The following is a 27,869-nucleotide window of genomic DNA, read 5'->3' as shown; positions in this document are numbered from 1 at the left end:
TTCTTTTATTCGGAGCTCCCCGGTATTGATTTTCTTTCACTGAGTTTATTTCTCTAAACCCTAACGGGTCCTCCTGATGACGGGTTCTCCTCCGTGGGCTCGCCAAGGGCCCGAGGGCTCCACGCCAGGGGCCTCGTCGCGCACGTGTCAGCCTCTGTTAATGCGGCGCCCACTCCAGGGGCAGCGCCCCAGCTTCAAGCTTTTAGAATGACCCGGGTTCCGTCCCCGTGCTGCCGCGCCCCAGCTTTGTGACACTGGCGGTTTACCTCATCTCTCTAAACCCCGGTGTTCTTGTCTATAAGGTCATGGCAATGATGGCATTTGCCTGGCGGGGTCGCGGTAAACATCACATGAGATGCCTGGCAAACAGGAGCCGCCCCACGAAAGCTGGCCGCTCCTGTGTCTAGTCGGTGACAGCCTCATTGTCATCACGGTCACGAGTCTATTTTTGGGACCTCTGCGGTTTTCCAGCATCCCTCCAAACCCCCGTGTTCCCAAGAAAGGTCGGACTTCACCGGCAAAATTCAGCGTCCTCTGGTTTTGCGTCAGAGCCACGACACCCTCTCGTACCTTCCCGCGAGTGGCTCAAAGCCCTTTGCCGAAATCCTCTTCCGTGGCTCGTGGGAGGTCAATCCAGAGTAAGATTAGCCTTTGTGGTTTTTCTGTTTGTTTGGGTTTTTTTCCCTCTTTCTTTGAAACAAAGGAAGTTTTGAAACGGGATCAACTGTTCTTTCCAATACGTAAGAGAGTGGGCCGTCTGGGAGGCAGCTGCGAAGTCTCCGGTTGCTCAGTTAACAACATGGGGAACTGCCAAGGACAGCCTTCATGGAGCAGGAAGGGGGTGACACTGTCGAAGGAACGGTTCCAGGCGGTTCTGTGGCCTGACAAAAGGACCCCGTGTGATGCCCGTATGGCCCAGGAGCAGTGCGTCTCCTTCCCTAACCCCAGCACACCCACCAGCCAGGCCCTGGCCAGCAGCCCCAGAGTTGGGCTGGACACTTGGGCCAGGTGCAGATGCGCACCCAAGCCCCCTGGGACCCCCTTACTCTCGGGGTGATTCACACAGTAAGCTTTTCTGGAGCACCTGCCCTCGTGCTCGCGTTCTGGGAGCCAGGCAGCCGTCAGGGAAAAGCACCAACAGAACCCCGCTTTGCTTAGCCTCATTTAAGGGGCTGGGGGCCCACGCGGAAGCCACACTGGGGGCTGGTTGCTGGGGCCCTACCCGTGACCGAAGGCCCCCCGCAGCGAGTGGCCGGCCGTTTGCCCTCGCCGGGGCCACAGCTGCCCGGGTCAGAGACTTCCCAAGCCACAGCCCCGAGTGTTGCCCGGCCCTGTGCTGAGTCTTCTGCTCGGCCCCTGGTGTGGAATATCTTACAAGTCTTTCTGGAATATTCTGGAATTCTAGCTTCGTTAGGGGATGCTCTTATTGAGAACGGTTTTTCTTTTTTTCCTTTTCGACCCCCTAGATGATTTCATGGGCATTTCAATGGGAAACAGGGGGTGTCTCTAATATCCCCTCCCGGCCTTTGTCATCTTCCCGGGTGCCTCTCTCCTGTGCTGTCTCAAAATGCTCAGTTCCCAGTGAATTTAAGGTTGCCCCACTCAGCACCATGTGTCCTTTTAATGACATTTTTTGCTGGATTATGTACTCAACCTTTTTTTATATAAGAGGTGTTCCTTTGAGATGCCGCCAATCTGATCTCATTGGAAGTTTATGAGAAAATCCAATATGCTCCCGTCCTACTGCCGAGAGGGCGCGAGCCAGCTCGCCAGATTTATCCGCGGCTCCAGTGCAAACACGGCTGATCATTCCCCGGCTTTGTCCTGCGCTCACTGGTTCCAGAGTGGTCTCTGGGGCTCCGCATTCCTGCCAGAATGTTCATGACATCACTCATATTATTAATAATTACAGGTTATTCACAGATGGACGGGCAGATGGACACACGGCGACAGAGATTTGTTTAATCTCAGCAAGGCTATTTCCCCACACATCTCCCTTTGCCCACTCTTGCTGCCTCCCTGGAGGAAAAAATTAATGAAAAAACAAAATGTCTATGAAAAGAAAAATGAAAATCCTGTCGGAGGTTTGGTTGCATTTTCCCCCTTCAGGAGGAAAAAAATGACCCGTCCCCCTTGCCTCTCACAACGGAGTCTGTGTTACATGTTCCTTTGTGAGCCTTTGAACTATAAACATTCCCGAAGAAAGACATGTCCCTGTCCCTTGTCCGACCCTTGGATTGCTGCAGGCTTGATCTGTGATCCAAAATTCACAGAGGGGGAAGGAGTAGAGCTGAGTGCGTGTACGTGTGTGTGTGTGTGTGTGTCCATTGGCTGGTACCCAGTTACTTCCTGGCTTTTCTGGAAGGAAAATGGAGCATCATTCGGTCTGAAGAGGTGCACTTGCTAAAGCCTGGACCCCTGGACGCCTCTCCTTGGTCGGCTTTAGAGGTTTAGAGGTGACCAGCCCCCCCTTATCAAGGCTGGAGGTTGTTCAGGCAGCCCAGAGCTGTGCTCGGCACAGACACAAAGGAGACTGCCTGTATCAGGAGGATGGGGAAGCTGCCACCCAGCTAACCCCATAAGCTGTGTGGGGGAGGACTCTCCGGAGCACGTTGTAGAGTAGGCCTCAGCACGGCACAGGCCCCAGTTGGGGCCAACTGCACCAACTGCACTCGGTACTTCTATGGCACGCGTAGTCCACGCACATCACTTCCTCAGACAGCTCATCCTCGGTCTCCGAGATTGCTGCCCCTGGTCTGTCAACCCCCTGACTCTTCCTTCCCTACCTCATCCAACAGGTCCAAACGGTGGGCCCCACTCCCACCCCCTACGGCTCAACACTGAGCCACGATTTAGTAAAACTGAGTGATGACTCTATGTCTCTCGGCTCAGCTCAGGTTCTCCACCTGAATATGAAATGTTCAAATCACCCTTTCTAGGATCTTAAAGAACAGATAGAGTCTTAAGACCTTTGCACATCATTGAGCCAGGCCCATCTGACCCTTGGATGTCTTGGGAACACCCATTATCCCTATGGACTCTACAACAGTCGTATTTGTGACCAGTGGATGAAGAAACACAGCTGCTTTATTTGTAGTTGGGACAAGCAAGACATAATCGTAGTATCATTCAACTGGCGGGGGGGGGAGGGGTCGGGGAGACATTTTCAGGGAACAGCTCATCTTATAAGTGTCTCTCCACACAAAATACGTTGGGGCGAAAGAGCTACTGATCATTTTTTAAACACCCAGGTACTTGACTGCATTCAACCTGTCTCGTGCTGTTTTCCTGCCAAATCTTTCCGTGTGTGCAAACACCACCTGGCCATCAGAGACTTGGCCACTGGGCTTTGATACAACTTGTGTAAACCTGGCCTCAAACTGCCAAGCATTTCTCTATTGCCCAAACTCAGAAATATTGGGTCTTCCATATTGGGGTCGTTGCAATCCCAAGCTTATCGACTGAATCTATATTTTGCTGATAAGACTCACCCTATTTAAAATGCTGGAAAGGTTGCCAATGTAGCTGTTCTGCAGAATTCGCTAATTCTCCATTGTGAGGCCTTAATTTGTGTAGAATGCCGGCTGCATGGGATCTGCTTAATAAATACATTCTTCTTAATAAAAAGATGCATAAATATAAAAACGTGGACTCTGTCTCCCTGAATGAAATCGCATCTAGCCCAGTGCAAAGGGCAGGGTCATTTTGAAATAAGTTAATGGCAGAGAGAGAAAGCAATCAGGCCTTCCTGGTTGATACACGCTGCACACACAGCTTATTAAATATTGAAACTCTTTAGAAAGATCTACTGACCACAGAGCCCAAATCATCTGTGGTGATTGAAAATACATGATTTCTACAAATCACACCCAACCACCCCAACCTGCTCCACTGAAGCACCTGTCCCCAGGACGGGGTTATTTTTCCAATGGCCTGAACAGATTTATGCCGGAGCCTCCCCACCATTCTCCACCAGCAGAAATACACATGCAGACCAGTGGGCCAGGCTGGGGCTCTATTCTGAGGCCCGCCACAGCGGCCTGGCTAACTGGCCCACCTGGGGCTCCTACCTTTGACCTCGGCTTCATTAGCACAGTGCTTTTGCCCCCTGAGCCAAGGAGGCTGCTGAAATATAAATCAACTGCCTTCTCCCAATTCCCCATTCCACTAGCAGAGGTGTTAATGAACAGGGCAGTGGCCAAAGAGTGCAATGGGAGAAGAAATAGATTTGGGGAAGCCACAAATTGGATAATCTACCTCTGGACAATGGTGAAGTGGATTATGATGCTTTCTATGCAAAATCCATCCACCTTACTGGGCCTCCCTGACCACCCCCCGCAGCACGGCATATCCGGGCGTCTCAGTGTCTCCAGGGCCTTGCGCGTCCTCACCCCCCATGTGTACCACCCACAGACATTCTTTTTGAAGGCTCCAGGCATAAAAACAAGATGGTGCTCCAGCAACCCCCCAACGTCCTCATACATTTAAAAAAGAAAAAGTAAAACACACGGATGCTATGATTAGAATCACTTTGTTCCCAGACATCCGGCTCATGGAATGATGGATATTTTGGTCAGGGCTGGAGTCCATTTGTTGCTGCGTCTCTATGCCCTGAGCCGGGGCCAGTCTGCCTGTGAGTCCCCAAACCTCACACTCCATGGGGTGTCCTGACATCCTGAAGGGCTAGCAGAGCCCACACGAACCAGCTGCTCACATTGTCCCCTCGGACTGCTGTTCTCCAACCCCATAGTGGCCTGATCCCTCTCCCTAAGCCAGGACTCCTGCTCCCTTCTGAAATCCGCATTCATTTTGAACTCGTAACCTTGATCGCCCTTCAATAGAGTGGGTATTTTCAACATCAGCGCGTTGCCACTCTATGAGCTTCATCTACGTAGTGATGCCGAGGCCGGTGTGGCAATTCCATTTTTCTTAGCAGCGCTAAGCAATCATCATTTATCTTAAAAATTGGCACATTCCTCCAAATACATTCATGAGAAGGTTGAGTGTCCACTCCAATGAGAGTCAGAATCTTAAAGAAAGCATCTCCACCTACTTTCCCACATCCTAAAGCTAATATGAAAAAAAAGATAGGCATCCTGTGTTCTATAGAAGCAGAGATTTGGGGGAAACAGACATTGAAATGCATGAGGCGAAGTGCATCTGAAAATATAAGCTCAAAATGTCATTCCATAATGAAACAAATACCAAGTAGAGGGAGAAATTCTAATCGCATACATAGAGATCAAGAACGTATTGCATTTCTATGTAAAACAAACTGATTTCTTACAACTCGGAAAGAAATTAGAATTATTCATTTATAACTTCATAGATGAGGTTTTGCCTCTAACATCCCACTAATCCCTATTTTCATCACAACTGGGAAGGAAGAAGTAGTCAAGCTTTTTACTTTGGGGACACCTGAGCTCCTCGGAGGGAAGAAAGAGATGCCTTCAGCCTATTTTTTTTTTTAAAGCGTGTCATCAATAATTCTGGGCCGAGGCTATGCCCTGGTTCCCAGCAGAGGAAAGTGAGATGCAGGTGCCTGCGCTCCCGTAGCCGCCAGCATCGTACACACTGGACCCTGCTCCACAGTGAAGGGGCTGATACCAGCCAGTGACCAAGGGCATTAACCTCCAGATGCCAGAAGGTAACTCGTTGGCTTCGGCCAGCAGACATTTTCTGAGGAGAACCAAACTTCATTAGCGGATGGCTCACTGCATAGAAGAAAAAGGTCTCTCAGCGGTGAGGGTCTATTATCACAGCCAAAACAAATCTCACCATCTGCAAGTAGCATCAGCCAGAGAAAGCCACTGCCCATTTGTGAGGCCATCAGAGGTCACAGAAGAGATCGTCTCCGTGCCCAGTGAAAAGAATTAAGAACACGGCCCTGCCAGACTGACTCTAATGACAAGACCCCCAAGGTGGGACAAGGAGCCATCACTCACCTGTGCTGACAAAACATTGTCAACAGAGGCCTGTGGCCCTGGAACAGGGGTACACTGTGGCTTGCCTAGAAATTTTCGTTGTTTCACTTAAGAAGCAAAGACATTCTGTGTGTATGTGGGGGGGCATGTATGGGTTCCTGCATGCATATACCCCAGCAGGAAGGACACAGTTGAGGACATTTTTAACTGGCCTGGGATCTTTACCTGGACTCCTATTGCCCAAGAGGATCCCTGATGGAGAATTCTAAGGGAAGGCAGCTCCTTCCTCCAGTCTCTGCTTTTTTTTTTTTTTTTTTTTTTTTTCTTTTAAATATCCTCCAAAAATCCAACTGGCAAGACAGATTTCCCCATTCCTTCGATGGAATTCATGGGATGGTTTTAAATTCAGGGTCATGTCTTACATAGGTACAAAGACCAATTTCCTGAAATGAAAATGAAGCTGAGAATATCCATCCTGTGTGTGCTGCTTTTCATAAATATCGCAAAGACCCCCAAGGCCCGTGTCTCTGAAACCCCCTACCTCCACTGTCCTCAGGGATTCACAATTATCATTTGACCATTTCACAATTATGCACAAATTGTTCTAAATGGCGAGACAGATAATCTCCACTTAAGTCTTATTGATAAAAAGCTTCAAATAGTTCTAACCAAAGTCTGTTTTCCTAGAACTAAGTATCTTTTGTAGCTACAAAATTTATTTTATTTTGTTTTTTAGAGAGAGGGTGGGCAGAGGGGCAGAGGGAGAGAGAGAATCTTAAGCAGTCTCCACTCCAGGCTTGATCTCAGGACCCTGAGATCATGACCTGAGCCAAAGTCAAGAGTCAGACACTTAACCAACTGAGATACCCAGGTGCCCACAAAATCTATTTTATAGTAGTAATTAGGCACTAGAACTGACATTTTAAAAAATTCCAGGCTCTGACTAGACCAAACTTCCTTCAGGTGTGCTATGGGTTGAACTTCATTTCCCCAAAAAATGCTGAAGTCCCATCCTCCAGTACCTGTGAATGTGTTCCTTTTTGGGAATCGAGTCTTTGCAGCTGAACAAGTGAGAACACGGTCATTGAGGTGCATTTTAATCCAATGTGACTGGCACCCTTACAAAAAGGGAAAATTTGGCCAGAGATAGACACACATAGAAGGAAGATGATATAAAAACACAGGAAGAGGCCACTAGAAGCCAGGAGAGGGGCCTGGAACAGATTCTCCTCACAGCCTCGTAAAGACCCAACCTTGCAGACATCTTGAGACTTATGGCCTCCAGACTGTGAGACAGTACGTTTCTGTTGTTGAATCTTCCAGTCTGTAGTATTTGTTATGGAGGCTGAGCACAAGGCCTTTGATCAGTCTACTCCCTTATCACCTCTACACTTTGGGCAGCCCATGCTTGCTCCATCCTCTGGGTGGGCAGGCCCCCCTCCCGTGTCCTCAGGGACCCTGAACTTCTTTGGGGAAGTTATTGGGTGATTAGTCTTGGGAGACTGAATACATGAATAGATGATGGCCAGACCTTTTACAAAAACAGAACAATGACCCTAAGCTCTGTAGTGTCCAACCTAGGAAGCCAAACCACACAGTCCATGGTGGTTGCCCATAAAGTTCAGGATGTGATCAATAACTGCCAGTTTCCTTATCTTTGCTGCTGCTTCCATCTCAGGACCAACCAGAGAAAACCAAATAGGCCGCCAAGTGAATCACGTAGGATACTCTGCTTCTAGTGGGCTGCCTCTCGCTTCTCCAGGCCAACGGCTCACCTCCAACCCGGCCCACCTGAAGCCATCCCTCCTTGTACTCTAAAGCTTTCCTGTTCCTCTGCCTGTCTTTGAGTTTCCACCAAAGGCAGGTGATGGAGGCTGAGTCCCTTGCCATGGCAAGCTCTGAGTAAATACCCTCTGTTTGTTCTCATCTGGGTGGTCTTCATTTCTTTCCACAGTCCAACTTCCATATTATGTCACAAATTCCATGAAGGGAAAGCACATTATAGGTTTCAGGAAATACTTTTTAGATGGCGAAAATGATGAGTGCTGCCATGACAACTAATAAATATTTGTTGAATGAGTGAGTGGGTTTTCACAACTTGTATAGCTGGGAGAAAAAATTTTGGAGAAAACGAAACACTACCATGCATGAATTACTTGGTAGCTCTGGGCTTTGGTCAAACTGGAAGAAATGGCCAGATTGTGAGTTCCTAGTTTTCAATACAATATGCATTATTCTTTCAGCCTTATTTATTATGGTATTTTTCAAATTATAATACATTTGCTTTCTTCTGAATATTCAGATGCTTCAAAAGGTACCCAAAGGATGCAATTAGCCTCTGGGGAAATATGCTATTATGTGCACATATCATGTTTTGCATAGGCTTTCCATCATCTACATAATTTATGTGCTTCTGCATAATTTTGCCTCTTTTTATGTTTTCTATGTATTTGTGAGATAATCTAGAAGTCAGTTTCCTACCATCAGAAACACAGAAAGAACTCAAGTCAGTTCCTTCACCCAATCTGCTTTACTTCCAGTGAACCCCCTTACAGAACCCTCAGGAGACCATTGCCTTTCATAGGCACCAAACATCAAGGCAGGAAGAAAGTAGAAGGTTCAGGGAGCTTTCAGGAATGAAACGGAACCTTGTCCATTTTCATATTCTTCTGGGTATTCACTGGGGTCTCTGATGGATGGTGCTAGCATTTTAAAGCTCTTTAAACTGTTTATAATCCTCACTTTGGTTTTGAAACAGAAAAATAATGCCAAAATTAATGGCTTTTTAAAGCTTCTGATGTGAGTTGGTTGCATACAAATTTCCCTAAAACTGAGAAAGTCTCTCATCTGGGGAACAGGTAAGTTGTGTGTAACCCTGGTTGGACTATAATTGATTTTTCTCTCCCAAAAGCTTTTCCTATTTCTCATATTTTTAATTTCCATCTCTCATGTGCTTTCTTTACTGCTCAAATCTTATAGAACCGTCATTAGATGCAGAATAGACTTGCCTTCTTGAGCATTCAACCCACATGGGGATCTGGGCTTGGGCTTGAGCTGGCTTTGTCACTAGGCCAGCCCTCTAGCCAGCCTCAACCAAATCCATAGCATGCCAGGATTTGTCCTAGCCTCCGTTTTCATGAGGAAGTAGTGATATAATTTTGACACAGCACATGACTCTCTTCTGGGCCAAAATACAGGGGGAGGGTGAATCACAGTGATTTTTGGAAATTACCCCACCTCTTACCTCATTTTCACAGATGAGAACTAAGACCACGATAAGTACAGAAGGCCCTCCTCAAGGCCAAGCAGTCAAGAAGGGTGTAGGGGTCTGGACAAATATCTGTCTCTCCTTTCTCCTAAAAGAGCTATTTGGGAGGAAAAGCCCAAGGAGGGCAAGTACTACCAATCCACACACATCAGGTGTCAGACTATGACATACACTTCCAGGAAGCAGCCAGCCAAAGAAGAGGGTGCTGCCCCCATAGACTAGAGCAAAACCAACTGACCACAAGGTCTCAGGCCTCTTCCAGGTGCCCATGAACATATGCATCAGCCACTGCTTCCCTTTCCAGTCAGTAGTACCTCTAAGCACTACAACCTAACTTTAGAGACCACCAATGCCACCCCTGAGACACCCCACTGAATCTATCTAAAAAAACATTATAGAGACACACCTAGCAGTCACCCAAGAAAGGCCAGACAGTACCTGAAAAACAGGGTGGTCCCACAGATGGACCCTAGGACAACATTTTTTGAGACATTCTTAGCAAACAAAAAGATTTCCTATTGGAGCATATGGATACTTACATATTGAAAGTGGAGATCACTGAGTTAAAAGGAATGTGAGTTTAAAATGTGTAACTTCTGAAAAGAAAATTCATAATTTCTACAGAATAAATATCAACATTTGTGAGGGCCAGGACAAACCCATAGAACTGACAAGAATAAGGCATCCAAATGAAAATTAGATCCTCCTTGTCCCAACGCAAAGCAACTCCCAAAAGATCAAGCAAGGAAGAAAAAAAAAACATTATGTAAATTGGTATTGTTAAAATCTTGTATCTGAAAATCATGCCAGCTAGCAAAACCAGAGGCATGAGGAGATCTGTCTTTAGAACTATGGAATACAGTGCCTTTGCTTTTACAGTTTCCTGCAGAATTAGCACAGATGTGCCAGCTGAAGGACTGCTATTTCCTCTGAGGGTCCTTCCTCATGACACTGACCACCAGACCTCCACTTGCCACTCTGTCCTCCTAGATGTCACCTTGGACTTTTGCTCTCCCTCCCTCTCCTGTTTCCTCTTATTACTTTTCTGCCTTTTTATTCTCTTCTTCTGCTCTTCTCTCTACATGACAACTTCATTCTGATAGAAGCTCTTTCTTAAGTAAACAACAAAATATCCACAATCCTTTCTAACTTTAATACCCAGATCAACTGTCCTCTGTTTATGAATGAGCAAAGTGAGACACAGAGAGAAGAGGTAAGAGGCTAGGTGAGAAAAACGCAGAGCAAACCACAGTTCAGTTAGCTCCTCTATACATCTCCTAGAGTTCTTCCAAATGAAGGGTCATTGTCTTTGGCAATAATGGAAAGGTGACCACAGTCTCCTCAGTATAAAAAAAAAAAAAAAAAGCAAATTTTTTGAGTAAAGTTGTGTCTCAGAACAAAGTGTCTAACTATTCATCTCACCAAAACGCCACCCAGAGTACAAAAGGAAACTATAAATAGGGAAGAAAATGTGTGTATGTGTCACCCATCCATACGCATTGCATTTGGTATGCTGAGGGCAGGCTGAGGCTGTGTGTGACCCAGGGCACAGTTAAGGAATATTCCCTTTGGAAAGCACCACTCCTTGGTACATGAAAATTTTGAAAATGCTCTCTACTCAAAAGACCTATGGTTTATGCAACTGCTTTACCAAGTAAAATTCAACAGAGGAGAAGAGTCCTACCTGTACATACAAGCAGAATATAAGTGGCACCAAGGTGTCCCTGAAGGAATTCTATTTCCATCAAGAATCCATACCTGGTCAAGGAGTGGGAGGGAGTCCAGCCAAGAGCAGAGATCTGAGTATCCAAAGCTAGGTTGTGGTATAGCAGCTCGTGTGACCTATAGTTCTATATAATTGAACTATGTAATTCATTTGTTATATTTGTTCCTTCTATGGTAATATACACTCCATGCAGGCGGGAGCCATAACTGTCTGGTTTCCAGGCTCAGCACCAACTATACAAAGGACATGCCAGATCAATACTAGATGAGGGAATCATTGAATGGATGAGTAGAGTGAGACCATCTGCCAGGAAGGAACACACCTGTTGGACTGCCCAGGGCTCCCTCTCCGCCCCTCACCCCAGCCTGCTGGTCTCACCACCTCACCTCTTATGAACATTTACCAGATCTGGAGAGACCTGCTTTCAATAATAAGTGAAGAGAAAAACAAAATCCAAAGATACTGTGATATAAAAGGACAAGAATCACACTATTAAAAAAAAAAAAAGAACAGTTTTTAAAAATATGTTGAAACGTTACAAAAATGACCAGGGAAGTTGGGTAGAATCTATTGGAGCTCTCAAAAATGTCCTTACAAAATAGAAGAACTCTCAGAAGCAAGAGATGAAGGATGAACGAATAACCAACAGAATGAAAGGCAGTAAATAATTAAAGGGAGTCAATCAAGAACAAATTAAAGGAAAGAAAAGATGTCAACTCCGAATAAAACAGGACCAGAGGCTCTAAGTGAGGGAAGTGACCCCACAAGAAAACATCAGATCAGCGAGTCAAGGATTTATGACCTTCCAAAGGGCGAGAATGCAGGGAAAAGAGCCAAACAATTAAAATAGTAAGAGAGAACGTGACAGCTAAGAATGGCAGAGAACAGAGACTGGATATGCAGACGATTGCTTTTCATGAAAAAGTGCCCAGAATAAATGGAACAGAAGCAACAGCTGCAGAATATATCTTCTTCAAAATGGTGTGGGGGGGGGGGGGGAGCTTAGATCTGAAATCTAAAAGGGCTCCTTGCCAGCAAAAACCAGATTTGCACTTAAAAAAAAAGAAAAAGAAAAGAGAAACCTATAGGTATGTCTATACTGATAAAAGTTTGAAGTTTTAAGGATTAATAAAACCATATGGCAAGCACCCATGCAGCAAACAAAAGCAAAAGCAAAAAGAGGTTGCTTACAAAAAGCTAGTCAGGTCGGCCTCAGGTTTCTCCTCTGTGATATTAAATGTCTTTATGCTTTTGGAGGGTTTAGAATCCCAGAAGGATGGAAAAGAGTCTAAGACTAATTAATGTCTTCCGACTCTAGAGCTGGAAATCCAAAGACCATGTTTTATGCTTGATATTAAAAATATATATACTTTAAATATATGTTTTAAAATTAAATTTAATTTTCAAGTTAATTTAAATGTTTAAGTACAAAAATTTAATTTAAGTGTTAAAACTTGAAAATGCAGACACTTCAGAATTAAAGCATATCAGTCAATAGGGAAGATCCAGAGGTAAGATTCTGTTACCTATAATGGTGGCTCAATGATTGGAATTAACTGATTGAAAACAATGAAAAATGCTCCACAAGTTAGACATCCTCTTAAAAGCAGAGTTGACATGGTCATAGGGAGCCTCAAGTTATATTCTGGAATTATTCAAAGAGGGAGGAATCTGAACTCTGAGGACCTCTGAGGAGCCCACACTCTTGGACATGGGCTGCTTTTAAGGATGAGGGAACCATGGAAGAGAGGCCCTTGGATCTGGCCAAAGAAGAAAAAGAGCTGGAAAGGTGTCCTGTCCCTCAGAGATGGTGACCCTGGGCAGGCTCAGGAGCGCAGGTGTATCAACAAAGCCCAGAGAGGAAGGTGGGTTGAGTTGAGCCCCAAATGGCCCCTAGAGAAACAACCACAGAGCCTCTTCCAGGAGGGCACAGTCATACAAAATTTTAGAATAAATGCTCACAGGGCCTCATGAGGAGTTAGGCTAGGTGAGCAAGACGGAACAGAAAAAGCCAACTGTGAACCAACCCTTGCAAACTCAGTTTTGGAATTGAATTGGGCATCATTACTTCACTATCCACTATGCCTCCCCTGTGGAGGGAATGAGCCACCAGCTCGAAATCTGCAGAGGATGAGAAATAGGAAAAAGGGACTTGGCGGATTTGGAAAGGGCCAAAGAATGTCTCGAAATGAAAGATACATAGACTGGACAGTCAACAAAGCCAGTAGGGACTTCTGGCAGCAGAAGGGACAAGAGAGGAGGGGGGGGGCTGGGGAAGAAGCTCAACCTCAAGGTCGGGGAAGATGCCCTTGTGAAGCTCTGAGATGGAGAAAGAGCTGGAGTTGGTGCCAGAAGCTGCTGTGTGGGGTTCTTCTCTGAGACCCTGGACTCTGCAGGCCAAGGGGTGACTTCAGGGAAGAGCCCCGGGAACCAGCCCCGGTGAGATCCAGAGGGAGGAGGTGAGCCTGGTGTGGCTGTGGAGGGGCTGCAGAAGATCCAAGGGGTCCTTCAAGGGGATGGCCCTCCTGAGATAGTGGGACCCAGGCCAGGGGACCAGGCCATTATCCCCCTGCAGCAAGCAGCCATCAGGGAGGTGGGGGGATGTCCCAAAGAGCAGCTTTCAAGGGCAGTTTGCAGAAAAGGACTCCTTTGTGGGCCTTTGGTATGAGCCAACAATTCTAGAAGCTGGGGAATGGGAGCCTCCAACCTGAAGGGAACGTGGCATCCAGGTGGGAGGGCATAGCTCCCATGTCTAGGGAGAAGAGGGCAGATCTCCCCCAGCCACCCCCACACAGACTAGCTCCAACCCCCAGCTCTGATGGGGGGCGGCCCACCTCTCCTGGTTCCCCTTGGCCATGGCCCAAGCCTAAGCCCAGTGATGGGGTCCCATTTCTCCTTCAACTTTCCTACCTCAGACCCTACGGGGCGGGACACTGGTGACCTCCAGAGGGTGCCGGGCACAGCATGCTCTCTGCCAAGGGCACCCCGGAAGCTGTGTGGCACAGAGACTGAATCTGGTGACTCAGTCTCCTGGGATAGCTTCCCCCTCAGGCGAACAATTTCTACGGGGCAACCTTGCCCACTCCGGTGCCATTCGCTTATCCAGAGCAAGTGTCCCAGTGTCTCAATAGGGTCTTCATAAGCACCATGCAGAGGCCATCAGGCTGCAGGCCCTCCACCCGGGGCTCCCTGAGAGAAGCTCAATGCAAACAAGTAATTAAGATGCTTTTTGGTTGAACATCTCCCTCAGTTTTGTTTAGATTGTTTCTTTCAAGTCTAAATGCAAAGTTTTCTGAAGGAAAGGGCTCAGACATTCTGAAATCCTTGGTGCTGGGATTGTTAGCATGAGAGGAAGGAACCCTAGAGCTCCCCACCAGAAGTGCCTGATGGCCCAGAGGGGGTGCCGCAGGCCCGGGGGACACAACCTGACTCTCCTGCCCTTCCCCTCCAGGGGCCGGACACACAAACTCTCTGTAAATATGTCCCTCTACTGAGACCTCAAAGTTGCCTGAGATTTTGGCTCAGTTCCAACTGCTCACAGAGAAGGATGGAAGGGACACTTCCCAAAGTTTCTGGGACAAATTACCACCCATTTGGCAGAATGTCCAGGGACAACTCATAGAAAGATTCCCTGTGTAGAGCCCACAGGCTGCTCAGCAGGACCCAAAAAACATGAAATGATTTAAAGAATTAAGTTTATTTGTGGAACGTAGAAGACAGTACCTGCTGCTTCTCTTATCTTTTATTTATTATAATTAATATGTTTAACTCATGCATCATGCAGATACATGAAACAAATAGCTGAGAAAATAATGAATATGTTTTATTAAAAGTTCAGATGAAGTTGAGAAACTTGGAGGGTTAATTAATCACCCTGTTCTCTAGTTACATAAAAGCAGATAGGCCAATGCTTTAAATTCAGTTTTAAAACATGAGCAAAATATCTAGCTACTATCCAAAGTCTTTCCCATGGTCTTCTTGGGGTAATAATTTTAGTCTTTCTTGTATATTATGTCCAACCTGGAAGATGTTGGAAGCCAACACTCAATTTGTTCATGATACTTTGCACATATCCTAAAACATAAATGCTATGATCTCCATAAATCTGACATCATTAAAATTGTGTACAATGAGATTAATGGTTTGAAATAATATTTCTCATCATTGTGTCCAGGACCAGGGTTTCACAAACATATTCCAGGGAGTTTTATGAGTTACTTGAGAATTTTTAATTTTTTTCTATTGTCATTGGCTGAAGGTCTAAAAAATTATTTTTGTAATATAAAAACCTCTCTTTTACCATGATAATTTCCCATCAAAATCCATATCCCTGGAATAAATTTTCAGTTTCTGAAGTGACTGTTTCTCTTACCGAAGCCTGTGGAATCCCCCAGGGTGTCTCAAATATACTTTTGGGATTTTTCCTTGGCTCCTTCTCTTATAGAAATATAATTGGATTCTGATGCCACAACTTAAGGAAATAATATACTTCAAATCGACAGGCCCCTCAAGAAACTGAAATCCTTATTTGCCGCTTTTTCTTTTAAGAAAAAAGAGAGAACATTTAGTCCTACACAAAAAAAAGAACTTATATTGGATATTTAGTTATTCAAATTTTTTTAATGACAAAACTTGTCATGTCTGGGGGTATGTGATAGATGCCCAGGTGGCCCGTGGTCCTCTCCAGCTGCTGTTCACCCTGTCCCCCACCCTCAGCATCCCTCTCTGCCCTCACCGTGTGGGCAGACCTGTGACTTGCTCTAACCAATCAAATGTGGCAAAGTGGCAGCGTGCGTGAGATAACCTATGTGTAATTATGTTGCATACGATTATAACATCTGCCTTGCTACAACGTTCTCCTTTTGACTGGTCTTGTGAGCTGACCAAGGAGAGGGGCCAACACACTGAGGGTGCCTCCAGCCACAGCCGACAGGAAACTGACTCTAGATCCTTCAGCTACAAGAGAATGATGCTGCCAACAAACACATGATTTTGGAAGCAGAAGCTTCTCCAGCTGAGCCTTCAGATGAGAGCACAGCCCCGGCACCAACACTTTTTCTCAAGTGGAGGAAAATCAGGGTCATGAAATGAGTGATCCAGGGCCACTGCTGGTGAGTGATGCTACTGCCACTATAGCTCGGACTTTGGGAAAGCAGATGTGCTCTCCTTCCACCTCTCCTTCCCTGGGCAGTCGGTTTCTCTCTTCTTGCTTTCACTTCTGCAGGCGAGCCCGACAGCAAGAATGCTTCTGGCCTGATTGCTCAGGGGCTGTGGACTGTGCTGAATGTCTGCCCTTGGCTTTCACATCCACTATCTTCCTTGCTCCATGTACAGGAGGTAGACGAGGTATCTTCTTTATGCTTCAACTTTTAATGGGGTTTAATCAATGAGAAGCACCTGCAGGAGACCCCGAGGGTTGGGGAGAGTGGGCTAGGGTGTTAATGACCCCAGATCCCTCCCTATCAGGTCACCTTGGGGCGATGCCTCCCTTCACCTACAACCACAGCTTGTCAGGCAGCTGTATGGTTGCAATTCTTTCTCTGGATTCTGGGGACCACTCTCCCCTGCTACCCAGCCTAAGAGTGACAATGCCCCTGGGGGCACAAACCCAGGGATACCTCCCTCTCCCTTGAAGTTTCCCCAAACCCTGCCCACATGGATTAACAGCCCCTTTCCTAAATCCTGCTCAAATTTCCCAAAGTGAGTGGGGTCTCTCTTTCCCTCCAAGTCCAAACTGATACAGAGCCCTCCTGGGCTGGGCTCAGGACACCTCTCCTCTCTACAAGATGGCTTCAGTCCCTCTGTTTCCACCCAAAAAGAGCAGCAGTCACCCCCTCTGGAGGGGTCCTTCCTCCCTGCAGTGCTCTTCTAGGACCCACCTAGCCTGGTGCTGCCTGGCTCAGTGCCACCTGCTGCCAGGGCACCTGCATCTTCTCTGGTGCATCATCAAATGTTTCACTGCAGCACAGGACACTTGTTGGCATGTCTGTGTGCTTGTGTGTGGGTGCAGAACCACCTGCCTCCTCCTCTTTATGGCAGAGAGCATCATCTACATCTCCTGGCTTGTGAAAGAGGTGTTTCATTAATTATTATCTGCTGAAGTATACTTAACATAACTCCAACTGATCCCAGGAAACATGATCTTAAAGAAGAGCTTGTACAATAATTAAATGTAGTATTGAGAACATCGTTAAAGTCAATGACCCAGTCCATTAGCAGTTTAAACACATTTTACCTCAACGTGATTATATTCAATGAAATTCTGATGATGTTAGATGAGTGAGAACATATATAAAAGCAGGCGGTGCTTTCATACTTCCCAGATCCCCCGTAATCGGGTGGCCGAGCTCCCTCATACAGGTGGCAGTATGGCAGGACTCCAGTGGCAAGCCACAAGCAGCAACACCAGTTGCATTTCCATGCATACTACAAATATTTTTTTAACAAACTCAAGTGGATTCAACAAATAGAGGGGTTCCTATTGCTCTGTAATAATACTTGTTGTCTGCAATTAATGGTCACCAGAGGGGAGGTGGGTAGGAGGGTGGGAGAAATAGGTCATGGGGGTGAAGAGTACACTTACCATGATGAGAACTGAATAATGTGTAGAACTGTCCAATCACTATATTATACACTCAAAACTAATATAACACTGTATGGTGCTTATGCTGGAATTAAAATTAAGAAAACAAACAATTTAAAAAGATGTCTGTTCTCTGAATTGCTGGGTAGAAAGTCGACTGCTGATTCTCAGCCACCATAGCAAGGGATTTGTACTTCATGGGATGGACTTACATTCAAGGGTCTCCTCAGAGGTGTGGACCATGAGGGTGGCCAGAATTGCCATCATTGACAATGTGCCATTGAGTCGCCCCCGGATCCCAGGAACACTGCCCCAGCCTTGCACCCTGGAATTGGCAGGGATGACCATGAGGACAAGGAAGCCCTGGTCCCCTACTTGCTCAGACTGACATGAGTCAACCGGGATGGTGAGAGCAGCTTTGAATTTCAGTGGAGGGATTTGTTCTTGGGAAATGACAGGTCTTTCCTCTGGAACATGACATTCAGGAACAAGAACAAGGCCTGGTTTCAAGGGGGAACCATGCTTATCCTAATTTAGGCAACATTCTGGAAGATGTTATGTACCATTTCTCAGCAGTGAAAGACTCAGTTCACTATCTTCCTAGACGAGCAGAGAAGGAAGAAGAGCTACAGGATAGCCTGTGACTTTGACCCAGCCCTTGCAATTTGGGTGCTCCCCACTTCCTAAAGACACCAAGTATTGCTCCTTCTTTGGGCTCCTGTTAGACTGCTCATCTCCCAGCTCCCTTTACCTGTAGGTAAACACATGGTCTGTATGACCGTGTTCTCCACTGTGGAGCACAGGCCAGTGTGGGCAGTAATCTGGGCTTGGCACATAAACCTGTGCTAGTCTGTGCCTGGCCCCTTTCAGGTAGCTTCCACACCTAGCCTTGGAGTAGCCCAGATACAGACCTCACATAGACACCACCCAGATTTCCCTGGGCATTCTCTCGGGATCAATATGAGAACAAGAAATCAAATTCCACTGGCATAAGCTACTCAAGTTTTGGCCATTTGCCACTCCAGACTAGCTCACTGGGGCCGTGACAGCGCCTTTCACTCTATGCTGAGATCGAGAAACCCGAATTATTTAATTAAATGCATCACTGAGGAGGGCCAGGTCTTCACAGTCTGCCCTTCTGTCCCAGCAGTGTGCCCTGACCCACAGAGCTCTCTGAGCTCCTGTCGGCTGTGGTGTCAAGCCCTGAGTCCCTGACTTGGGCTGGGGGCACAGGGACACCCAAGGGCCAGCTTGGAGGGTTGGGGAGCTGCCAGCTGAAAGCACATTGGGATATGAGCGCCATCTTTGCTGCTCGCTCTACCTCATGCAGGAGGCTGTCTTAATGTCCTTGCATGTCTACTCCCAGGATCTCGTGCCCCGGGGCCCCTCAGCCAAAGGTGTGACAGTGAGAGACACATGAGTCATTCCTAAGTAGCTGTTCTCCTGGACCAAACATAACAGAGCAAGGCAGGCCTGCTTCCCTCCAGGAGATGAAGAAATAACCTTTACACTCCAAGCCACTGGGGTGCTTAGACTCCAAGATCTGGGTGCTTATTACTGCTGTACAGCTTGGCCCATCCCAACCGACCCCTCCTCCCCAGGGAGCACTTACCCCACTCTGATCCACGCACCCAGACTCACCACGCTCCCTTCTCTCTGTGCAAGCTGCACACTAAACATACTTATGTGTCTATCCCCCTGGCCTTTACCCATCATATTACCCCAGGACCTCAGGGAGGGTGGGATGCAGCAGACACTTGCTCTCTCCTTCTCGGGGCCCCAGCAAAATGGCCTCTAGGGCACCACGGGGGCCACCGGTTAGAACGCATCCAGCTGCATCATCTCCCGTCTTGGCAGGAGCCTCAGAGACGTTCATGCTCTGCCTTGAAACATCAAGTTGTAGGTGTCTTCTGTGTCTGTCTGTGCCACAAGCGTGGCAGAAAATGGAGACACGGGGAACGCGACCCGCCCCACAGAGCCCAGAGGCGCCCATGGCGAGAACAAGCTGCGGAATGCTCGGGAATAGGCCCAAGCCGGCCTCAGCTGTGCCAAGCTCCTCGGGTCACTCCCAGTGCCCCGCACTGGTGCCCGGCCATGTGCTGGGGCAGGACGTTACTCTCCATAACAGGGACACTGAGGCCTGGGAAGGGTCCTCAAATGGAAGCCTGCGCGAGTGAGAAAGGTCCCAAGCAGCTGTTGGCAGCAGGTCAAATGCCAGCAGGACGGCAGCTCTGTCCTCGGCTGAGCGGAGCCTACACGCTGAGGCCGAGTTGGCGTGGGAGCCAGGCCTCCTTCCAGATCTGTGGGAAGCCACACGCAGCCCGCATGGATGATGATTCCAGCCATGTCCACACGGGAAAGTCTGAGAAGCCTCGGGGCTCTGATGCTGCCACACACACTCTACTCAGTTCAAGGCAAAGTCAAGGCTCCGAAGGGTCGGGTCCCCCCAGTCCCGCAGAGATCACAGGTGCTAGGCCCAGGCCCCTGTGGTGCACAGATGACAGCAGGTAATCAGAGGACCAGTCCTGGACCGTGGGCCCCAGGAGGGTCCTGGTCTACCAGCCCGTCACCATCAGGGGTGAGGTGCCACAGCTCACCTCTTGCTAGTGGCCATGTGGCGGGGTGAAATCTGTTATCTCAACAGCTGGCGACAGGTTGACAAGACACCAGAAGACATTGGTGAGTCCCCTAAGGGGAAGAAGAGACTCCCAGGGCATGAGAGGCTCTGAAGAGTCTGTCTGGGGACAGAAAACAGACAAGACGAGACAGAGGGGCTCAGAACAGAGACAATTGTGGGTGCGACAGTGATGTGACCCAGTGAGCTGAGCTCCAAACCCCCAGCCCTGGCAGCTGCCATCCTTCTGGAAGAGTCTTTGGGCTTCCAACGGGCATGGAACAGAGGTACTTTCAGACACGTAACTGCTGATACCCCACAGAGTAGCCAGCCTCCTGCTGCTGTGAGATTCCAATAATGCTGTTTAAATCTGTTAGAAGGGGGTCAAGTTTCCGCTGGCCACGGAGGAGTCTCTGGCTGATGACACCTTGGGGGATGCTGGGTGGGGAGGCGGAGTGTGCAAAGTGTCCACTCAAGCTAAGTGAGGGGTTTTGTGCTTAGAGCCAGGATCAGATCTCCAGGAAAATCTTCAATGTCCTGGTGCACCAAATTCACACTTTTTTCTTTGGTGGGGAACATCGAAAGGTGGTTCATTATCATTAAAAAAAAAAAAAATGTCCAAAAAAAAGATCTGCATCTCCTAAACGACAGCCGTGCAGAATGAATCCATTGAGTTCACCATCGTCCTTCCTGGTTTTCCAGGTTTCTCCTCCCAGAACTGACGGAGGTCTGAGGACGGGTGTCTGCTACCAACCAGGATACTCTTGGAGTCATACGTGGGTTTCCTACACTGGGTCCGGGAGACAAGGGGCACCTGATGGGGGCTATCTAGAGAGAAACCCCAAAACCGAGGGATGGCCCCCACAACCGAAAATACATAAAACTTACATGGCATGTGTTTTGTCCATTTCTCTCTTCAGGTAAAAAACAACAAAGATGAGCCAGTTTCATCATTCTGAGGCAAGCAGGACTCCCCAAGGGTTTCAGGGATGCGTCCCTCGGAGCAGCTTGTCTTTGCAGCCTGGGTCCTGAGGTCACACTCTCCAGCAAGGGATGGTCAGGACCTCCCACGAGCCCCCCAGGGTCTCCCCACAAGAGCCCAACCTCGCTTCTTCGTGACCAATCAGTGAGTTCTGTTTCTGACATCATCCCCAAAGGCCTGATGCAGGTTACGATGTTTGGTGAAGCTCGTTTCCTCTCACCTACAGAAAACCAACCACCATCACCACCAAATCCGCCATCTCAAAAAGGGGTGCCGGTCAACAGACGCCCTCTCCCCAGGCTTCCAAGTCCTGCCATCACTCTCCCAGGACACATTCTCTGGCAGCGTTTCTCTGCCTGGAGCACACCCAAGACTCCTCCGGGTGCCTTACTGATAGCAGATCCGGATATAGTACCCCTGGCTGGGGTCTCATAGTCAGCAATTCTAACAAGCCCCCTGGTGATGCTGGTGCTATTAGCCCATGGACCACATTTTCATCATCTAAGATCTGAGATCTATAGCACACCCACACCTGAAATCACGGATAACCTCAATCCCAAGTTTATCTTAGGCCAAGCGCTCCTTTGAACAGTGCTGCTGTACCATCCCGACGAGAACATTCGTGTGACTCCATGCTGAGCCACTAAGATACCCAACACGACCACACAGGGTTTCAACCTTATTTCATATTTGCCTCACACATAACTAGGACCAAGGGTATACCGCAGGGACCATCAGATACGGTGCCTGCCTCCTGCCTATGAAAGATCTAAAGAAAATCTAGCATCTGCTAATGAGGGTAGATCTGAAAATAATACAGAGGACTTGATATCTCTTTATACTGCCCTGCGTAATGGGATCTTTTTGAAGAATATTTTACTCTGCATACACATTTAAAATGTTATATTATCACACATGCACAAACACAAGTCTATACAATGTGTGTTCATTGTGGAAATTTTTAAAAATACAGAAGGATAAAAACAAGTCAGAAATCATGTCTAATTTCACCATCCACCTCATTGTCATGCATAAAAATCTTGAGGTCATAGTGTACATGGTTTTATAGCCTTCCTTCTTTTTTTAACTTGATATTTTATCAGTATCTTGGCCCCATTAGAAATTAAGTAAACCTCGGTTTTGATGGCCACATAGCATTCCATTATAAATGAATAATTCACCTTTTCACCCAACAGTTAGGTTGCTTTCTTTGGCAGGGTTTAATGCTGTAGAGCTTCTTTTTTATGATGTATCACTCTTTACATTTTATTCAGTTCACTGAGTTTGAGCTTCTCCATTGAGTCAGGTACTGATCTTTTTTTTTTTTTTCTTTTTTTTTTCCTTTTTTTTTTCTTAGGATGGCTTCCAAGGTCAGGAAATTCCAAGCTAAATAGTAAGGAGATGCACATAGTGCATCACCCTTCAGGACGTTGGTGTCAATTTGACGCAGCCAGCAACAGTCCCGAGAGAGCCCGGCTCAACCCGACTCCTTCAGAAGCTCTGAGCTTTATGAGTTTTTACATTTTAAAAACCATTTTCAAGGGAGATATTCACATGCTTTGCCAATGGCCACGTTTGGCCTTGGCCCAGCTAAGAACGCTCACGCGAATCCCCACCCTGTCCTCGGGAGCAGAAAGCGCTATGTTCTCATGCTGGCACCACTGGAAGCAAGGTCTTGAGCCAGCAATAAATGAGTGAGGGGAGAAAAACCCAGAATCTTGTAATTGATTATTTAGTGCAAAAGAGGAAGAAAATGATCACAGGTGGCAATGGCAGATGTGTCCTGCCCAGGATACTTGGCAAAGTACGGCACACATTCGATTGCTGGTACGATGGCTTCTAAGGTGTTGAATGTCCAAGCGAAGCTCTGTTCTCCCCCCTTCCACCCTTACCTGGAGCAATGAATTACTGTTTTTATTTTCTTCACCTACTTTCCTCTCTCTTTTCTCGATACCTACATCAGTGGCATCAATAGCAGGTGCCGTGTGGAATTAGACGCCTAAGCGCGGCTATGAAATTCTCTCAACAAACAATGCCAGCAATTCAATGTTTCAAAACAGAGCATCACTGTCATATCTCAAAATAGATGCACGACAACTTTGAAAGATAGCAGCCATAGATACCAAGTCTGGCAAGGAGCCCGAATCAGCTCTCATTCCAGGCACCAATTCAAAATGCTATTACTATTATTCTTAATTAGTGCATACTAATTACTTTCTAACTTTCTCTCTGCCTAAAAAAAAAAATAAAATAAAATAAAATTTCCTTTTCCCTCCTGGAGTTTCAAGGATACTCACTGACAGTCTAATTTGATAATGAATGCACCCTCATAGAAAAGGCAGCCTGCTCACCAGCCAGGCTCCTGCGTGATCCCGCCACTCCTAAGATGATCACCCTGGCGCTGAGGTTTGGGAAGACTTTGGCTCCAGGAAAAAAAGTCAGAAATTGCTATCAGGCTTCTAATACATCAAAAGCAACTTCATTTGCATTTCGCCACCACAATGAGGATTAATAGGCAAATGGCGCATCATCTGCAGCCCAACTGAGTTGAAAGGTGGATAAACATTCCACACTGAAGCAAGAAGACGGATCGGGCTGTTCCAGCCAGGGCGCCAGACCGTCTACACCTCAGCAATGCTGATGGAATAGCAATGAAGACTGTAAAGGGAAAGTCCCAGCCAGCCCCACCCTCACGCATATTGTTATGACTTCTCTCTCACCCAGAAAGCCTGTGTCTCACCAAGGAGTTCTCTTTATCCCCAGCAAAATATTATGGAGACAGGGAGGAGTGGAAACGAAACTGTATTAGCCCCTCTAGCAAAGTCAACTACAGGAGAGAAGGAGAAATCAAAACAACAAAAAACACAAACAAAACACACACATGCACCCAGGCACACGCGTGCGCACACACAAGACAGAGGTGGTACCAGAGTCCCCTTGGAAACTTTTCTATCTGCTCTGTGCCCGTGGTTCCCATAGATCGCATTTGACTTGAATTCTCATAATCCTCAAACTGTTAAAAACAAGGGCATCATTGCTCATTTGCTGGTGAAAGAACTGAATGAGGTTTCAGGAGCTCAGAAGGCTGGGAAGGCTCTGAGCCTCGTACTTCCTGGCCTCAATGTGTAGACTCGTTCATTGGACCGCAGGCTGCCTCTCTGCAGGCTGCACCCTCCCCTCTCATGGGCTGCTCTGGCTCTCTCTGTCCCCATGTGCAGTATAAGCTATGCTATTTAAAGCCAGTCTTCAACAGGAGAGGTTGGTCATGTTGGGTGTAGACGATGGCTTGTGACTGGAGCCTTGGCTTCCCTGGAGCCATCTTTATTCTTATCTGTGGCCACAGCCAAGCTCTTACAAGTGTGTCGCCCACTGATCTGTGATGCTAGATGAGTGGTTATGGAGGAAAAGTGAAATCTTCCATCACCAGGGCAACCCCAGCCCACCAGTAGGAGGTGAGGAGCATACATTTTGTACCCAGTGTTTAATTAAGATCATGAAACATGAGAATGAGAGAATACAGGCATCATCTACCGTCTAACTTCCAACCACATCTACATTAAGTACAACTCTTCTGATCACAAAGCACAGATTACACAATGGAAATTGACTTGAGCCAAAACAAAGGAAGAATCATCTCATGTAGCAGAGGGTCCAGAGATACAGGTGGCTGGCCCTGGGCTTGGCTGATACCGCTGGGATGCCTTTCTCAGTCCCCCTTCCCTGGATTCTCTTGATTCTCAGCTTCCCCACAAAGCCCTGTTAGCTTCAGGACCACATTGTGGAACAGAGAGCACTGTGGTTTCTACGTGACATTCTTGTTACATTTTGTCATCTCCAAACACAAATTAGTCCTGTGTACATTTCCCGATCGTGTATCTCACCAAAGCCCATTTGTCCTGATCATCATTCCCCCATCACTATTCAGCCAATATTCCCCTCACACCTGCTGCAGCCCAGGTACTGCGCTAAGCTCTGGGCATCCAGAAGTGAGTAAGAACCAGTGCCCACCTTCAAGGAAGTCAGGTTGTAGAGAAGGACTTCACGTCAGCTACTAAATGATCTGAGACAAAAGGGATATCTATTTGTCCTTTCCAGTCCTATGTGACTCTCTATAAATGGGTAGAAACCAAATAACAAGTTTTAGAAAGGCAAATAGATAATGAAAGAAATACTCCTTAGCTCAGTGTCATTCCACAGATACAGGATTTATGGTATTGGTTGGTCAGTGTTTTACAACAAACTCTAATGGGAAATGATGAACTTTATGCAAACACAATGAACTATGTATTTTTCTTTTGCCTCTTTGGGTACTATCCACTGTCCTCCCTTCTCCATGCAAGCTCTGCCCAAGGATATGGGCTTAGATATCTACATAAGTAGGCATTCTCACCCTTTGGCTTCTGGAGGGGCTCATCCATGAGATTATTGGAAGGAGATCAGAGGAACAGAGCAAAGAAAGTAAGATCTGGACCTGTTTTGCCGTGGGTCCCTTCCTATCAGGTCTCATGGGTTGACTGGCCTCCACTGAAGGCCACGTTGTTAGGAGGATCTTGTCACACAACTGTCTTCTCTAAATCAAGTAACACTTCCCTTCAGATGATTTCCCTTCAACTTCCTCACATCTCTGCAAATAGTCCTTTATTTAATTCTCTTCAAAATACTCAGTTAAAGTGTCCAGTCTAGTTAGTTTCTACCAGTTCTTTGACTGATTAGACTACTTGAGCCACAATTTCTTCAAATATCTTCTATACGTATTTGGTTTCCTTATGAAAGTTTCCAAAATGGCACGTGAAACCTCCTTGCCTCACTGTCCTCAAGGATTGCACCACCCTCTGGTCTCACTCTCTAGATGAGTTGTGAGCCCTCTGCTAACTCTACCTTCCAGATTAACCCCACCCATAAACTCTGACCATTGTTTCAGAAAGGCACCCAGTTTAATCTCAATACTTACTGTCCTATTCTTCCTAGTTGCCCTGAAAGCACACACAAACATACACACACACACACACACACACACACACACACACACACCAACATTAAATTAAATGTGAGACAAAGCCAAGTGTTGGCAAGGATGCAGAGCAACTGAAGCTATAAATACACTGCATACAGGAGGGAAAATTAGTGCAGCCACTTTTAGAACAGGATTTGGCAGGGTCTACTAAAACTAAAATATATCTACCCTATGACCCAGCAATTCCACTCAGAGGTACACCCAAGAGAAATGAGTTTATATGTTCAAAAAAGAATCATACAAGAATATCCAAGGCAGCACTGCTTATAATAGCTCTGAACTGGGAACAGTCCAAGTGTCTATCAACAGGGTGATAAACAAATTGTGGGATTTAACAAAGAATGAGCTGCTGGTACATACAACAACAAGGCTGAGTCTCAGTTCTCATGTTGAAAAGAAGAAGCCAAACACAAAAGACTATACCTTGCGTGATTCTATTCATATGAAAGTCGGGAACAAGAAAAACTAATGGATGGAGGGACAATTCAGGACCGCGATTCCCTTGGGGAGGACTGTATTGAGTAGAAATGAGAACGAAGACAACCCTTGGGGGCTGGAAATGTCCTACATCTCGATCTGGTGTAGACACATGCAAAACATCATCAGACTGTACACTGAAGGTTAGTTGTCCCCTGTACGCGTTCTGTGGCATGTGTGTTATACCTGATTAACAAACTAAAATTCAAAGTTAGACCTGAGGACAATAATATAATACGAAATATAAATGTTGATTGAAATCAGCCGTCCGAGATTCTAAACACAGTTGTTTGTCGATGTGGCTCTCCAAGCCCATACTGATACACAGCTAGTATTTTTCACCTACGAAGCTTAGGCAGGTAGCAGATAACCAAGGAGTGCTCAGTGAGAGGTTTATAATAACTCGTAATTCATGTGACAGCTGTTTTTCCAGCCCAGGCTCTTTTTCAGGATAACTTCTATAATCACACAGGGTGATAAGCCCAAAGCATGGAGAAATGAGTCATTTTGCAGACCCACGGGCAGAAGAGGTTTGGCACACTTACCAGAAAGGCCTGGTGTCTGTCCTCTATAACGGGAGTCTAGTCCTAAGGTGGATACACAGGTGGGAGTAAAAAAGCAGAAGATCACACTAAGTGAACTTCCCAGAGAGAGGGAGGAATTATTTTTAAAGTCTAGAGAAAATCTCTTCAGGAATCTTTGGCAGAATAACACTATCTGGGTAATTGAAGAGGGGACCCAGCAACGTCCCTGGGACTTCCACTTCTACAGCAGCGCTCTAAATTGCCTTGTGGCTGTCTGCAAGTATAGCAAGAGATCAATCTGATCACCTGCAAGCCTTGTCTAAGTAGGTCTACAGCTTGGCATGAAGGGTTTAAAACTGACCACGTCCTAGCCATGCAATGCCACCATCTCAAGTAGAAAGCCATTCTTGAGGCCTGGAGCATCTGAGCTCCTCAAGTAACCATCCAGCCACCACTCAAGTAGGCTGGAACCACTCAGACTAAGCTTCAAACTCCTGTGCTCCGGTGATACTAGTGCTTCCCAAGGGACCCCCAACACAAGCCAACCTGCAGGGCCATAATCTGGTCCCACAGACTGCTCCTCCCTCACTCATCCCTTGGCCCCCAGTGTGCCTGGCCCTCGTCCACCTCCCAGCCCTCAGGTCTTCCTGCCCCTCTCGCCCTTTGTGGTCAATTCCTCCTTGTCAGGCCTCAGCCTAATTCTCCTTCCCTCCGAGGGCCCTTCCCTAAAATCCCATTTGGACCAGATCCACCTTGA

General features: G+C 46.9%; 1 long non-coding RNA gene across 1 annotated transcript in view; it reads right to left on the bottom strand.

Annotated features, from left to right (window-relative positions):
• LOC118352659 (uncharacterized) overlaps window positions 1–27,247 on the bottom strand; it is a 30,872-nt gene extending 3,625 nt beyond the window's left edge. The window contains exon 1 of the long non-coding RNA XR_007406790.1: window positions 27,134–27,247. This is a non-coding gene — a long non-coding RNA (uncharacterized LOC118352659). The remainder of the gene's footprint in view (window positions 1–27,133) is intronic.
• Between the last annotated feature and the right edge of the window lie 622 nt (window positions 27,248–27,869).

The sequence above is a fragment of the Canis lupus genome, chromosome 28 (assembly GCF_003254725.2).
Source record: "Canis lupus dingo isolate Sandy chromosome 28, ASM325472v2, whole genome shotgun sequence".
Lineage (NCBI taxonomy): Eukaryota > Metazoa > Chordata > Mammalia > Carnivora > Canidae > Canis > Canis lupus.
This window is presented reverse-complemented; position numbering and strand designations above follow the sequence as displayed.